Source organism: Protopterus annectens, chromosome 1.part0 (assembly GCF_019279795.1).
Source record: "Protopterus annectens isolate FY-2018-M chromosome 1.part0, PAN1.0, whole genome shotgun sequence".
NCBI classification, from domain to species: Eukaryota; Metazoa; Chordata; order Ceratodontiformes; family Protopteridae; genus Protopterus; species Protopterus annectens.
In genome coordinates, this window is record NC_056725.1 from 233,221,637 (window position 1) to 233,235,969 (window position 14,333).

A 14,333-nucleotide genomic window follows, 5' to 3' on the forward strand; every position below is an offset into this window, starting at 1 on the left:
TTGCAACCTGTTTGTGCAAGATATCTGGAGATGGGCTGCCAATATGGGGAAACAATGGATCAAACATAGGGGATACTGTAACTATTGCTCTTATCAATATATGAGTTGCTTGAGTTACAGGCTTTGTTTTACCATTTTCTGACACATGTAATGTTTGACACTGTACTGTACTGTGTAATTACCTACTGACAGATATAATCGGATCATCCCAGTTATTTACCAGAGAAATACAAGATGTATGATGCACAGACCTATATTGTGAGGGGAAAGGCTAGACATTCTTGCACAATCTGGCCTGTTGGGAGGTGTGGCTACAGCCAATTGACTGACAAAGCTGTGTAAAAGGTCCAGCACCTTGGTGATATACTGGCTGGGGATCTCCTTGTTGTGTGGTATTCTTCTTACATGAAAGACCATATCCTGGTGTGGCCATACCTGTCAACTGTACAGATTCTCACAGATTATCCAGATTCATGCCTCATATGTCTGGTCAGTTTCCCTTAAAACAGTGATTTTCTAGCACGTTTGTTGCAAATCACTCAGGGTTGCAGTCAGGGAATAATGACAGAACATTAGAGTTTCAGTCTTCACACCCTTCATGACATCCATGCTACTATACACCCCTTCTATTATTCTATCAACTTTTTAAAATTACAAGAGCAATATTTCAAATGTGTACCTATAGTTGGGTCTTTATCCCACCATTATGTATGGCTTTGTCCAGATTTCTTCTTCTATGAGGTCAAGATGTATGCTACTAGCCTTTAATGGCATGACCTTACATTTGCATTTTGTTGACTGTGTTATGTTGGTAGTATGGACCACATGACATTCCCTACAATGGCACTATAGGAGATGCATGGGCCTTTGCCAGAGGCCTGTAGGCCATGTGAGACTGATGCAGGTCATCTGTAGCAAGCAGTCTGTAGGATCTGTTCTGTCACTCATATGCTCTCAGGCTACCAGGCAGTGGACCCCCCCGGGGTGACAATGGTAAGTGACAGAACGTACTGCTGTGCTACTAGGCTCCCTGTCTCTCTATGTATGTGAGCCAGACATATGGACAAAGCCATGAGAGATTGGATGACAAAGGCCTAAATATAGAGACCATTGTAACTATTGACCTTACAAACCTAGAAGGGTGATACAATAACAGATTTTGCATTAGCATTCATTTTTCTATAGGGTATGAAGTCTGAGACACTACAAGCCATCATTATTTTCTGACTTTAGACTTTCATGGTTTGCCAGTGATTTGCCAGAAAACTACTATTTCAGAATAAAGACTGTAGCAGAATATCCTGAGGTACTAGGTACGATAGACTCCACACACATCCACATCAAAGCACCACCTGGTGAACAGGGTAGGGTCTACATAAAGTGCAGGGTCTTCCCCTCCATCAACTGCTAGGTTGTGTGCAATGCCCAGGGCATTATCATGAATGTGTGTGCTGGCAGCCCTGGAAGCTATCACAACTCCCACATCTGTCATTTGTCACAGGTGTACCAAACATCATGCAAACCTCTGTACATTCTGCAAAAGGTCTGTACAGTTGGGAGGTATGGTAGGCATTGTGTAGGTTACTCTAACTGTGTACTGTTCATATGTGTGGCCCCCTCTACATGACCTGTCCAGCTTCCCAGCAGTAATGGATATTCACATCTGGACAGTGTGTACAACTCCCACCATAGGTGTAGCTGACATGCAAAATACTTGGCACTGCAGTTTGTGGAACATGGCCATGTCTACCACAGTACTATACCTAGGCCATTAGGACACAACAGCCATGAGAAGTTGCTGGCCACATCCTGACAGTATTCCCCAAACATATGCATAGCTCATTAACCCCTGCATATTGTGGTCATGCAACAAGTTATCCTGTTGATTGGGACATCCCTGGCAATGTGTGCTCTGCTGCTACTACCCTACAAACTTACATGTTATTGCATTTCTAGGGGAATGTGGGTGTGAGGGGGCACACCTGTCAATGGTACACATTTGCACAGACTGTGGTGATATTGACTTTACATTTTGGTTTCATTTAGCATAGTATTGTACCCCATGTTGGAGAATTGAGGCATATCACTAGAGACCACAGGTTAGATTGTAATGGCATACAATTGAGTTTCGGATTTCTTACCCTTCAGAGCTTTAGTGCAAATGCAAGGCCTGCTGTGATATCACTGTGTAAGTCTGTAGGGGGTATTCCATCACTGTTGCCATTTGTGAACCTTTGCCAGATATTCCTTTATGGTTTTTTACAGCTGACTTGCTGAGTGAGTCTGAGGGGTGAGTATGGGATCACCATATTGTCATTCATGCATGTGACCTATGACCCCTCGTTAGTTGCCCCCCCCCCCCCACATATACTGCAAAGAGATTTGTCACCTTGAATAATACTACATAGTGTGGGGAATACAGTATTGTGCTGATATTTCCTGATGTCCAGCATAGCTGTCAGTTGTCTTGTGCTATCCCAATAGGCCACCCCATCCCCTTGCATGCAGCATTACCTTAGATATGCTACCAGAACATACTAATCCATTCATTTATTGTTAAGAAGATAGACTTACCTTGTGCCTGTGGTTGTTGTGAGGACGGTGCTTGAAGCTGCCTATGTTGGATGCACACAGTACACTGCCTATACATGGTAAGTTACAGGTAATGGGATGTGTGTATCATCCATTTTACTGTGTGTGTGGCATGCCTCTGTCTCCCTACAGGAGCAGGCTCAGGGGCTTCCTCCTCTGAGTCCCTCTGTGCCTGTGGGGACCTTGGCAATGGTGGGAGGCTGTGTGGCCCTTCCATGTGCTGCTCCTGCTGCAGATGTTTCCACAGGATCATATTGTGTAGCATGGCACATACGATGAACATGTGTGCACATGTGGCTGGAGAGTACTGCAAGGCTCCACCAGATATGTCAAATCAGCAGAACCGTGATTTGAGCATCCCAAACACATGCTCTATAATTATCCTAGTTTGTGCGTGTGCCTCATTACAGCTTTCTAGAGTGGTTTTGTGTGCATTTTTGATGGGTGTTATCATCCATGGCACCAGTGCATAGCCAGCATCCCCCACCAGATGCCATATGGAATGCCCCCACTGGCAAATGCCTGGTACACCTGTGACAAATGACAGATGTGGGAATTGTGATAGCTTCCAGGGCTGCCAGCACACACATTCATGATAATGCCCTGGGCATTGCACACAACCTAGCAGTTGATGGAGGGGAAGACCCTGCACTTTATGTAGACCCTACCCTGTTAACCAGGTGGTGCTTTGATGTGGATGTGTGTGGAGTCTATTCCACCTAGTACCTCAGGGTATTCTGCTACACAGTGGAAGAGATGCATATTGCTGGTCCTCTCCTCACAGGTGTTAGGGTAGTAAATGTGCTCACCAGCATGTGGTAGGGTGGCATCCAGGAACTGGTGGAGTACCCTGGATGCAGATGCTTGTGAGACCCCCCATGACGTCTCCAGTAGATCTTTGGAAAATACCTGTAGCTAGTATTCTTAAAGCTACACATACCTTGGTATCCACTGGGATGGGTTCCTTTCTGTTGGCTCTGGGTCTGAGTTGAGGCTGGCACAGCTCGATGATTTGTTGAAGTATGTCTCTGTCCACCCTGTAGTGCTCTACTTTCTCCAGATCATGTAGCCCCTGGTAAGTTACCCTGGGTCTGAACACTCTTCTCCTACTCCTCGGTCTGGGGTGGTTGTCAGCATTATCCTCCTCACCGCCCTCAGCTTCTAGCACATAGGTTCATAGGTTCATAGGTAGGTACTAGGCTACCGGCCCTAAAGCCTATACAAGCCCAGCCAAAAAGGTACCCTGGCTTTTGCCACCAAAGAAAATTATTTTCCTGTGCCACTGTCAAGCAGAGCCACAGAAGTGATCCCGGGGAGAATTTTCTATTTCCCATCCAACCATCAAGATTTTTCTTGAAGAGTGCTAATGAGGAGCTTTGTTTGATATAGATAGGTAGCTCATTCCAGAGTATGGGAAGTCTTTGGGATAGGAATCTATCCCTCCGGCATGTTCTGTTTATTGTGGTGACAAGATTTTGGTCCCTAGAGCGTGTAGCTCAGAGGGATTGGGAATTCTTTAAGTGGAGCATGTCCAACAGCTCTGGGTTTGACATAGCTTTGTATGTTAGGCAGAGATCACCTCTAAGTAGGCGATATGCGATGGAGTAAAGCTGGAGTTTTTTGAGACGGTTCATGAGGGCATCTGTTTGAGGCCGATAATCCTCTTTGTGAGGTATTTTTGTGGCCTTTCCAGTTGTTGTAGATGTCTTGTGAGGTACATACCAAAAAGGGCATTGTACTCTATAATGGGTCTAATGAGTGATGAGTAGAAGGGGAACAATGACCTCTTTCTTCCTAGATGAGAACCCTTTTGTGATGAGGTGTGCCACATAGAAGGATTTCTTGACTACTGTGGTGATGTGATTATCAAAGGAGAGACTACTGTCCACCTGTGTCCCAAGGTCTCTTATCACACTTTCGGTGTTAAGTATACTTCCGCCTATGTTGTAGTTCATGGGTACAGAGTTTTTACCAAAGGGGATGACAATGCACTTTTTGGCATCGAGCTTGAGGTCATGGCTTTGACACCAGGCATCTGTCTCATTGAGGCCCTTTTGTAGGATGTCCACATCATTAGGAGTTTTGATTATGGCTCCTAGTTTGCAGTCATCTGCAGACTTTGTTATCCAAACATCTTCTGTGTTAGCCTGTACTTCAGAGAAGTAGCTACCAAACAGGAGGGGACCCAGGACTGAACCCTGTGGTACTCCACTTGTCACTGGTCTGAAGTCGGATTTGGAGTCTGCTACTTTCATTGTGTGGGTTCTGTCAGTCAGCCAGTTGGCAACCCATCTTGTGACATAGGGATTTATACCTAGTTTAGTGAGTTTATCTATAATTCCAGAGTGGGGGATGGTGTTGAAAGCCATGGCAAGATCTAGATAGGCTGTGTGAACTACCTTACCCTCATCGTGGCTTTGGTGACTGCTTCAAAGAAGTCTATCAGGTTTAGGAGACATGATCTGCCTTTTACAAACCTGAACTGTGTAGGGTCTATAATTTGGAGATTACCAATGTCTTTGTTTATAAGTTCAAAGATTTTACATTCCATGGCCTTGCAGACCAGGCTTGTCAGGCTAATGGGACGGTAGTTCCTGGGGTCCATGGTGGCTCCCCCCTTGTGGAGTGTGATAACCGTTGCTGTGTGCCATTCAGCGGGCACAAAGCCTGAGGTGAAGCTATGATTGAACATAGTACTTAGGTGGGGTGCCAGGTCATTCTGTAGTTTGTGTAGAACTCAGCCTGGGATGTTGTCTGGTCCCATGGATACTGTGTTCTTGGCTTTGGAGAGTGTATTTTTTACCTGTGCAGCCGTGATTACAGGAACTTTGCATTTTTCTGGTATAGAGATGGGCCCTATAGGGGGTGAGTGGGGTAAAGTTAGCACTGAACCTATCTGCCCAGATGTTGGCAATATCAGTTGGGTCTGTATATTTAGTGCTATTGTGCTGTAACTCAGAGCAGATCTGAGTGTTGTCATTGAGATTCTTGACATAGCTATAGAATACTTTGTGGCTGTCTTTAGAATCAGTAGCAATTTTGTTTTCATAACTAGCTTTGGAGGATTTTATCAGGGATCACAGCTTCTTACTGAGGCTGACCAGGGAGCTCCTCCACTCATGGGATTATACTCTCTTTTGCAACAGTTTCTTCCTTCTGTTGTACAGTTTGTTTATGGCAGGGGACCACCAGATTTGCTTCCTTTTTTTGGAGGATAGCGTCTTGGTTCTGTCTGGGATAGCATGATCCATGCACTTGTGTAAGTGCTTATAAAGGGCAATTGTGTAGGATCCAGTAGTCGTAACTGTATTGTCCATCTGCATTGGTGACATGAAGTTCACCACTTCTGTCTTAAGAAGCATGAAGTTGGCTCTGGAGAAATTTTTTACCGTGGTTTCCTTCATGGGAGGTGGGGGCAGGATGTGGATATCTAAGGGGATTAGCTTATGCTCGGATCGGACCAATGAGGCATTGACTTCAGGTGTGGAACACCGGTCACTCATGTTGGTAATGACTAGATCTAGGATATTTTTGCCCCTGGTGGGGGTGTGGATAAGTTGATCCAGGGCATTGGAGTTTATGAATTCCAGAAAGCGTTGAGCAAAGGAGTTGGTACATAAGTAGTTTTCCCAGTTAATGGTGAGGTAGTTGAAATAGCCCATTATTAGGGTGTTTGGTTGAACCCTAATATTTTGCAGTACATCAATAAAAGAGGAGTGGGAATCCTGGGGTTTGGTGGGGGATCTGTAGCAAGCTTAAATTTGGATTGCAGTTTTGCCCAGAGTTAGTTGCACTTGGATAACCTCGGATGCATTATGCTGAGCAACTAGCCTGGAGGTGTGGATATCCTTAATGAATATGGACACACCTCTGCCTTTAGTGTTCCGGTCCAGGTTACATGGCCAAAAAGTGTGGTATGAGTTATAGCCTGGTAGTGCAGGGGTGCTTTCTGGAGCCTTGAACCAGGTCTATGTCACTGCACAGATATCAATGTTTTCCATTTTAAGGAGTGCCTCGAGTGAGTGCATTTTGAGATTTAGACTTCTAGCATTGACTAGCATCACCCTCATTTTTTGATTGCCTGTTCCTGTTATGGTGGTGAATTTGTCATTTGAACCTTGTCTAAAAAAGGCACTATAGGGGTGGCAAGAACCTTAGCCAGTATCTGGAATCCCAGGGGTGACAGGTGCAGGCCATCTCTGACAAAGCATCGTGGTCTGTTGACCATGTCATCCCAGACAGACAGATACTGGATCCCTTTAGAATGACACCAGAAGCTTAGCCAATTGTTGAAGTCAATCATTTTGTCCTTATACTGCGGTATCATTCTGGGTGATGGCAGAATGCTACTCAGGGCTAGGGTCATACCTGCCTGGGCTACAAGATTGGAGAGTCACATGTGTACTTGTTGTGGAGTGACCTGAGTGCTTGGGATATGTGGCGGATCCTGGCACCCGACAGGCAGCTGACAGTAACCTTCTCTTTGTTTAGCCTGGTTAGTGGGACATCAGTGTGCCTGACTATAGAGTCACCTATGACTAGTGTGTTGGGTACGTTGTTTTGCCTTATTGGCTGTGGTTGAGTGGCACACAGAGTCTGCGGGCTATGTGTCATTTGGGTTGTGTTGGGGGGTGGAGGTTGCTTGCATTTCTGCTTTGGAGGTCTCTGTTGCTTTAGCAGATTATTATTGGAGCCTCCATGAATGTTTTTGTGTTACTTTGTGTGGATTTTGGTGGTGTAGATTTAGTGAGACTATGTGATGAGTGTGGTGTGGTGCAAGTGTTTACCTTCTCCTCTTGACTGTCAAGTTCTGTCTTGATTGGAGACAGCTTTACCTCCAGTTTGGCTAGATAAGTGCATCTCTCACAGGTTGTAGTGTAGGGTGGTAGGAGGAGAGGGTTGTCTGTGTACATGAGGCAATTTCTACATTGCCTCAGGATGCCCCGATTCATCAGATAGACAGGAGAGAACACTGGGAGCTGACCCTTGGACATGCCTGAATAAGAAACTATTTTCCTCTAGATAAGTGAGGAAAGTGAGTACAAGAGCTGTTTTTCTCTAAGCAAGTGAGAAAAGTAAGTACAAAAACTGTTTTCCTCTAGGTAATGAGGAAGGCTGAGTGCTATAGTATTTAGTAGGTTATTTAGTGCTTACAAGAAGTTCTGAACAAGTGCTGATCACGAATAAGCAAATTCAAGTGCTAAAACTAAGAATCTTTATCTGGACTAAACTAGTTACAGGAAAGGGGGGAATAAGTGCAAATGTGGGCTTTTAAATCAGAAAGTTGAGAGAGATGGAAAAACTGCCCAAACGGCCAATAACTGCAATTTCTGGGCCAGAACCACTACTTATGTGGTAGATAGGTTATTTAGTGCTTACCAGTCCCACTGATAAACTAGAAGGCTTCCCTCCAACACAGAAAGCTTGTGGGGCTCAGAAGCTTGCATACATTCCTGGATACAGCAAATCTGAATCTGAACTACACTAGTTACAGGAAAGGTAGGAAACAGACTTAGATTTTTTTTTTTATTTTAATACAGAAAAGTAGCAAAACAGCAGTAAAAACAATTCAACAATTCAATACTGATGAGTCATAGCAATGGCAGCCCCTAACATGTTTTTGGTTAAAATTCCCCTGCATGTGTACAGCAATGGTGCAGAGTTTGTGGGAAAAAAACAGACTGAAAACTGTTTGCATAGTTTATACTGTAGCGCTGCAGATGCTTTCTGTATGATTGGCTAACTATGATGCATTCCACCTGCCAGCTATGTTATTTATACTTGATTGCTTTTATTCTGCTATTTCCCCTTTTTTACTTTTTTTCCCTTCCCATTTCCACCCCTTTTAAGCCGTGAGGTGCACCATGCAAACCCAGTTCCCAAATCTAAACAGTCCTGCTATTTCTGTTTTTTTTTGTTTTGTTTTAGACCAAGTGCACACTACGCAGACCCATTTGAACACACAGAACGTGGTTTATGTTGCACAATATCAAGAATGTCCCGCGTTTTATGTGGGAAAAACAGCTAGATTATTCAGGGAAAGAATTAGGGAGCATGTGTTGGATATCAAACAAAGTAAAGTTACCAATGCCCTAGCGAGACATGTTATGGCAAATTCGGAGTTCAGGTTCTGTGTGATACAGCACCTGAGGAAAGATATACAAGGAAAAACTCTAGATATCCATTTGGATATATGTGAGTTAAAATGGCAACTATGGTTAGATGCCCTGAATTTTCCAGGCATTAATGAAAGTATTAGTCTAGCACCCATTCTTAAGCTTAGACATATTTTGGGCTAACTAGTAAACCATTGTTTTGATTACTTCAGTTCATAATTGTTTTTAGAACTAATATATGTGGAGTGTCTTAGTGTTTTTTTATTATTGTCATATTTTTGATATTTGTTTACTATGCATTATTTTATGAATGTTCTGACAATGATATTTATGATATGTTTTGGTGGCTTCTTTTTTAAGTGACCAATAATTTTTAAACATTTTATTTAAGTATGGTGTTTCTTTAAAATTTGGGTATGCATTTAGGAACAGGTTTATCCATTGTACAATTATAATTGAAAGTGTTTGTATATGGCCCATTTGGGTTACTTCATTGTTCTGAAGAAGCCCGTCACATTAGGATGAAACCTGGGTTAACAGAGTTGTGCTTTGGTGTTTGTGCTTTGCTACCAATAAATACTCTTGGACATCCTTATCATCGGTTTTTATTTAGGTTGTGGAACAGTTCATTGTTGGATGCTTGGCTGACTATGATGCATTCCACCTGCCAGCTTTGTTATTTGTACTTGATTGCTTTTATTCTGCTATTTCCCCTTTTTTACTTTTTTTCTCTTCCCATTTCCGCACCTTTTAAGCCATGAGGCGCACCACGCAAACCCATTTCCCAAATCTAAACAGTCCTGCTATTTCTGTTTCTTTTTTGTTTTGTTTTAGACCAAGTGTACACTACGCAGACCCATTTGACTAAGATAAACAATGAGAAATGGCCCTCCGCTAGTCACAAACACACTCTTCATTTCATGGCATAAGTCAATACAGCCTGAGACACAACCCCTTGCTTAGCTGTGGTTAGCTAAGCTCAACTGGGAGCCATGGAGCTCCAATGTGCTTACACCAAGCATGACACACCCCATTTTCATGTCAGCACCTTCTCCTGCTTACACCACTGCCTTGTAGCTCCTACACAGTTAGGTGCAGTTTGGCACTTGTCTCCTTTTTATGATTCAGTAAATTTCCCTCATTAGCATACCCCATTGCCTTAGTCCCCAGTTACAGCACTACACCAGAGCCTTTCCCTTTAGCAACCACTGTTCCCTGCTATTGTTTTGATTCTGCATGCCATTTACTATAACTGCAAAATGCAGATTTCACTTATAATTGCCTTTTCACATTATTTTTTTATTTTTAGCACAATCCCATTTGCGCGCCGCTGCCCTATGCTTAAATAGCTGAGATCGGCCAAAAAAAAATCTTTGATTTTTATAACTTTGCAACACTTTTCTGTGCCAATTGCCATATATTTGGCCATTGGCATGCCTAAGGATTATAATACATGCTTTACTTTGAGCTGTCATGCCTCCGTTTTGATTTTTGGAGAAATGTATTCGGTTAGTAGGCAAATACATTTCTACATGCTAAACTATTCTGCCACGGATGCCTGCCTGCTTACTGGATCACTAATTGACCTCATTTGCATGGTTTTCTACAGCAAATGAGGCCATAGCATACTCCAGTCATGTCCATGGCAGAATAGTGTTAGCAGGCTCATGCACGTCCCCAGACTTGTTTACTGGATCGCTCGGCGGCGATATTCCGAGCAGGAGCAGCTACACTATTCCTGCATGGAAAAAAAAACCTTTATTGAATCCCAGGGTTAAATTATTTAGTATGATCAAAACCCATGCAAAAACATGAAGAACAGTAAAAGGTCCAAAAAGGAAGCCCAAGAACTCAAGATTGCCTCTAAAGACAGCAGTATTTATAAATCTTTTTTTAGCCATGTTAAAAATAAATAATTAAATAAATAAATAATTATTTAAAAAAAATACCCTGCATCTCTAACAACGTATTCATAATGGTGCCCTTTAACTCTGACCCAAATGACATTGCTGATATCCTTTTCCAAACAACTGTAATGCCAAAATCACATTTGACATCTCTATTCAAATCCCCAAAGTGTATGAATACCTTACTCCACCAATTATTTCTATAGATCATTGTAATGAAAGTGCTAACCAAGACCCAAAATACTTCCTTCATGGGACCTGACAGTATACTCACTTGCTTAGTTTTGTTAAATATGGTCTTGTAGAAACACTGCTCAGACTGGTTAACTTTAGTTTAATTACTATTTTTTTTTTCTCTGATGAGTGGTACACAGCAGTAGCAATGCCCATCCATAAAGTTGGCCTTACAACCACCCCAGGTAATCACAGACCTATCAGGCTTACAAGCCTCATCTGCAAAGCTTTGAAATTATTATAACTGACCTCATAATCTGTGATATTAAGAATCTTACTAGACTTGACACTAAACAGTTTGGCCTTTTGAAATGAATATTCTGTCTATTTAATGTAGATGGTGGCTATGCAGTGCACTTGGCATGTCATGTCTGGACCTGTCCAAAGCCTTTGACAGCATTTTCCATGCTGCCATAATACAAAAGCTAAATTTTAGTCATTCATTTATTTATTTATTTGAATTTGTTAACCAGGGTAGAGCAGTTATCACATTGGATCTACTTCAGTCTCAGCCTGTGGGTAAACACAATAGATACATGACATTATATTACAGAGTGAATGACAAAAATGGAATATAAACATATATTATATACATTGTGAATACCAGAGTTGGCTTGAGGGTATAAAGGTAATAGATACATGACATTATGTAAGCCTGATAAAACACAACATATACATGCTAATTATACAGAGTGGGTGTCAAACCTGGCATGCTGAAAGAATCATAAAGAAAAGTAGAGTCAGAGAGCAAGGTACACAGAGGAAATAAGGGTGGGGAAAGGTTAAGCTACGTCACTTAAGAGAAAGTAGTTGCATTTTCCTAGAGTCTAGTAATGCGGTTTTATTCTGAATCAGAAAATGGGGAAAGAAGAATGATCTTTAAGAAAAGAAGAAAGAGAGTCCCACAGTTTGAGACCACGGGCAGAGAAAGCATGGTCACACATCTCAACTTCTTAATGTAAAAAATCTGGACAAACCCTAAAACAATGCAGGACAAAGGTCCCTGTACTCTGACCAGACCAAAATCCATTAACATAGAAAACAACTAGAATAACAGAATTTGTGTTAGTGTGCATTTTATGAAGGAAATGAATGCCTGAAGCTCAAATGTGTGTCCCTATTTAGTGACTGCAGTCCTCAGTGATTTGTCAGAAAGCCACAGATTTTATGAGAAACAGACAAAAAGTATGAGGCAAAAAGCTGGACATTCTGTGAAAATCCGGACAGCTACTAGGGTATGAGCTCGGTCTGTGCAGTGAAGCTTAGTTTGTGGTGTCAGAAAGAGTGGACCTGTGTGGTTAATATTTCCAAGGTTGTATGTTCATGCATTTATCATTAGTCTCATGGCTAGTGAGAGAAAGGTTGCATTACTGGTAAGTTTAAACAGTTGAGTAGAGCACTGGCACATTGTTTCACAGGTATGCAATTAGCATTGTATATGGTTTCACTGTGGTGTTCACTACTTGGAAAGAAAGTGATGAATCTGCATATGTCATCTGAGATGAATTCAGTGGTAGATGGATTTCTTTTACAGACTGTAGTATCAGTGGGAGACCATATTCTAAGTGAGTCATTAAGATACATTTACTTATTGCATTCCTATATCATAACCATAAAGAGTATTTATACATCAGCAATATTTTGGTAAATCTGGAGTCAGCTAGCTAAGCCTAAAATGACTATTGGGCCACTAACCTAGTAATCATTTTTGACCCTATGAACCTATATATATATATATATATATATATATATATATATACTGACTGATAATGAGAATGTGAGCATGAAGTACTGGATATTATTTTGTCTAACAGTTTTGTTGTCTTTGAAGATTAATGTATAATGCATAATGTAACTGCAGTGGGCACTGCTACAGTGCTTAGTTATACCAAATTATCCATGACATATTAAGAAAAGCAATATATTTATGACAGTATTTATGTCAGCAGGCATAATATATGAAGGCATGCAGCACTGGAGAGGTCTTACTCCATGGCTGTGCTAGATGTGAATGACACATTACAGGAGAGCTGCATATGCTAACTAACCCCCCCACCCCAGAAGTGCCTGCAGTAAGGCATTTACACTGCCAAACCATTCAGCTGTTTGGCTGCAAAAATTAACATAGCTGTTTCTGGCTGCTCATGGTAACAAACACAGTCAAAAGCTCATGTTCACCTAATGAAGTAGAGGTAAGTGCTGGGGAGTTTAGCGATCATGTAGTATTATAGAGTGTGTGTGTGTGTGTGTGTGTGTGTGTGTGTGTGTGTGTGTGTGTGTGTGTGTGTGTGTGTGTGTGTGTGTGTGTGTGTGTGTGTGTGTAATGAATATGTATGAGTGAGTGTATGTGTGTGTGTGTGTGTGTGTGTGTGTGTGTGTGTGTGTGTGTGTGTGTGTGTGTGTGTGTGTGTGTGTGTGTGTGTGTGTGTGTGTGTGTGTGTGTGTGTGTGTGTGTGTGTGTGTGTGTGTGTGTGTGTGTGTGTGTGTGTGTGTGTGTGTGTGTGTGTGTGTGCAATTAATATGTATACCCCCTTGGACTTTTGAGCAAATCCTGCGACATTGGGTTGGGAGGAAACAAACACCAGGGAAACACTCATAACTCATGCCTTCTAGGCAGTTCAGAAAGACATGGGTTGGGGAAAGCCAGTAGACATCAGGATAACTCTTACAACTTGTACCTTGGGGGCAGTTCTAAAAGGCATATGTTGGTTGGGGCATTAGACACCAGGCATAACTCTTACAACTTGCACCTTAATAGCAGTTATATATAATGTACATTGAGGGAAACTGTTGCCACCAAATATTAAATTTAACATTGAGCCTTAATTGCAGTTATATTCATAATGTGGTTTAGAGTGGGAGGCACTAACTCCCAGGAATAGCTTTTCAACAATGTGCCCTTAGGGCACTTATTAAAATAAAATGAAAATGATGTGGGTCAACAGGGAACACAAGACACTGTGGAAACTTTAAATATCTTTCCTTAGAAGCATTAAAAAAGATTCTAACCCTGCACCCTCCAACTTTCCACAGAAAATGCTAATCCTCTACACCACCACTAGACACCAGGAAGAAAATGGAAATAACACTGAAAGGTTAAAAAAAACAGGAAATGAAAAAAGCTTTGAAACACTGTACCCTTGATACCAGAAATAACAAAATTAACCCACAATATTAACTGAAAACTTTCTGTGTCAATGTTTTTAGCATATAATGAGAATCTCAGTCATTATTCAATACCTGCAAAAATTTGTGAACTGCAAGGGAGAGGGACAAGACACATATATGCATACTTCTCAACCTTGCAGCACAAGAAATGTAAACAATCCAAACTTAATGGGAGAACAAAGACAAACAACACGGGACACATTTTCTTTACTCCTCTTATAAACTTAGGACGTCACTAGAATATCAGTTTTTGCATTAGTATTCATTTACTGAAGGATATGAAGTCTGAAACGTTAATGTCTGACAATGATGACTG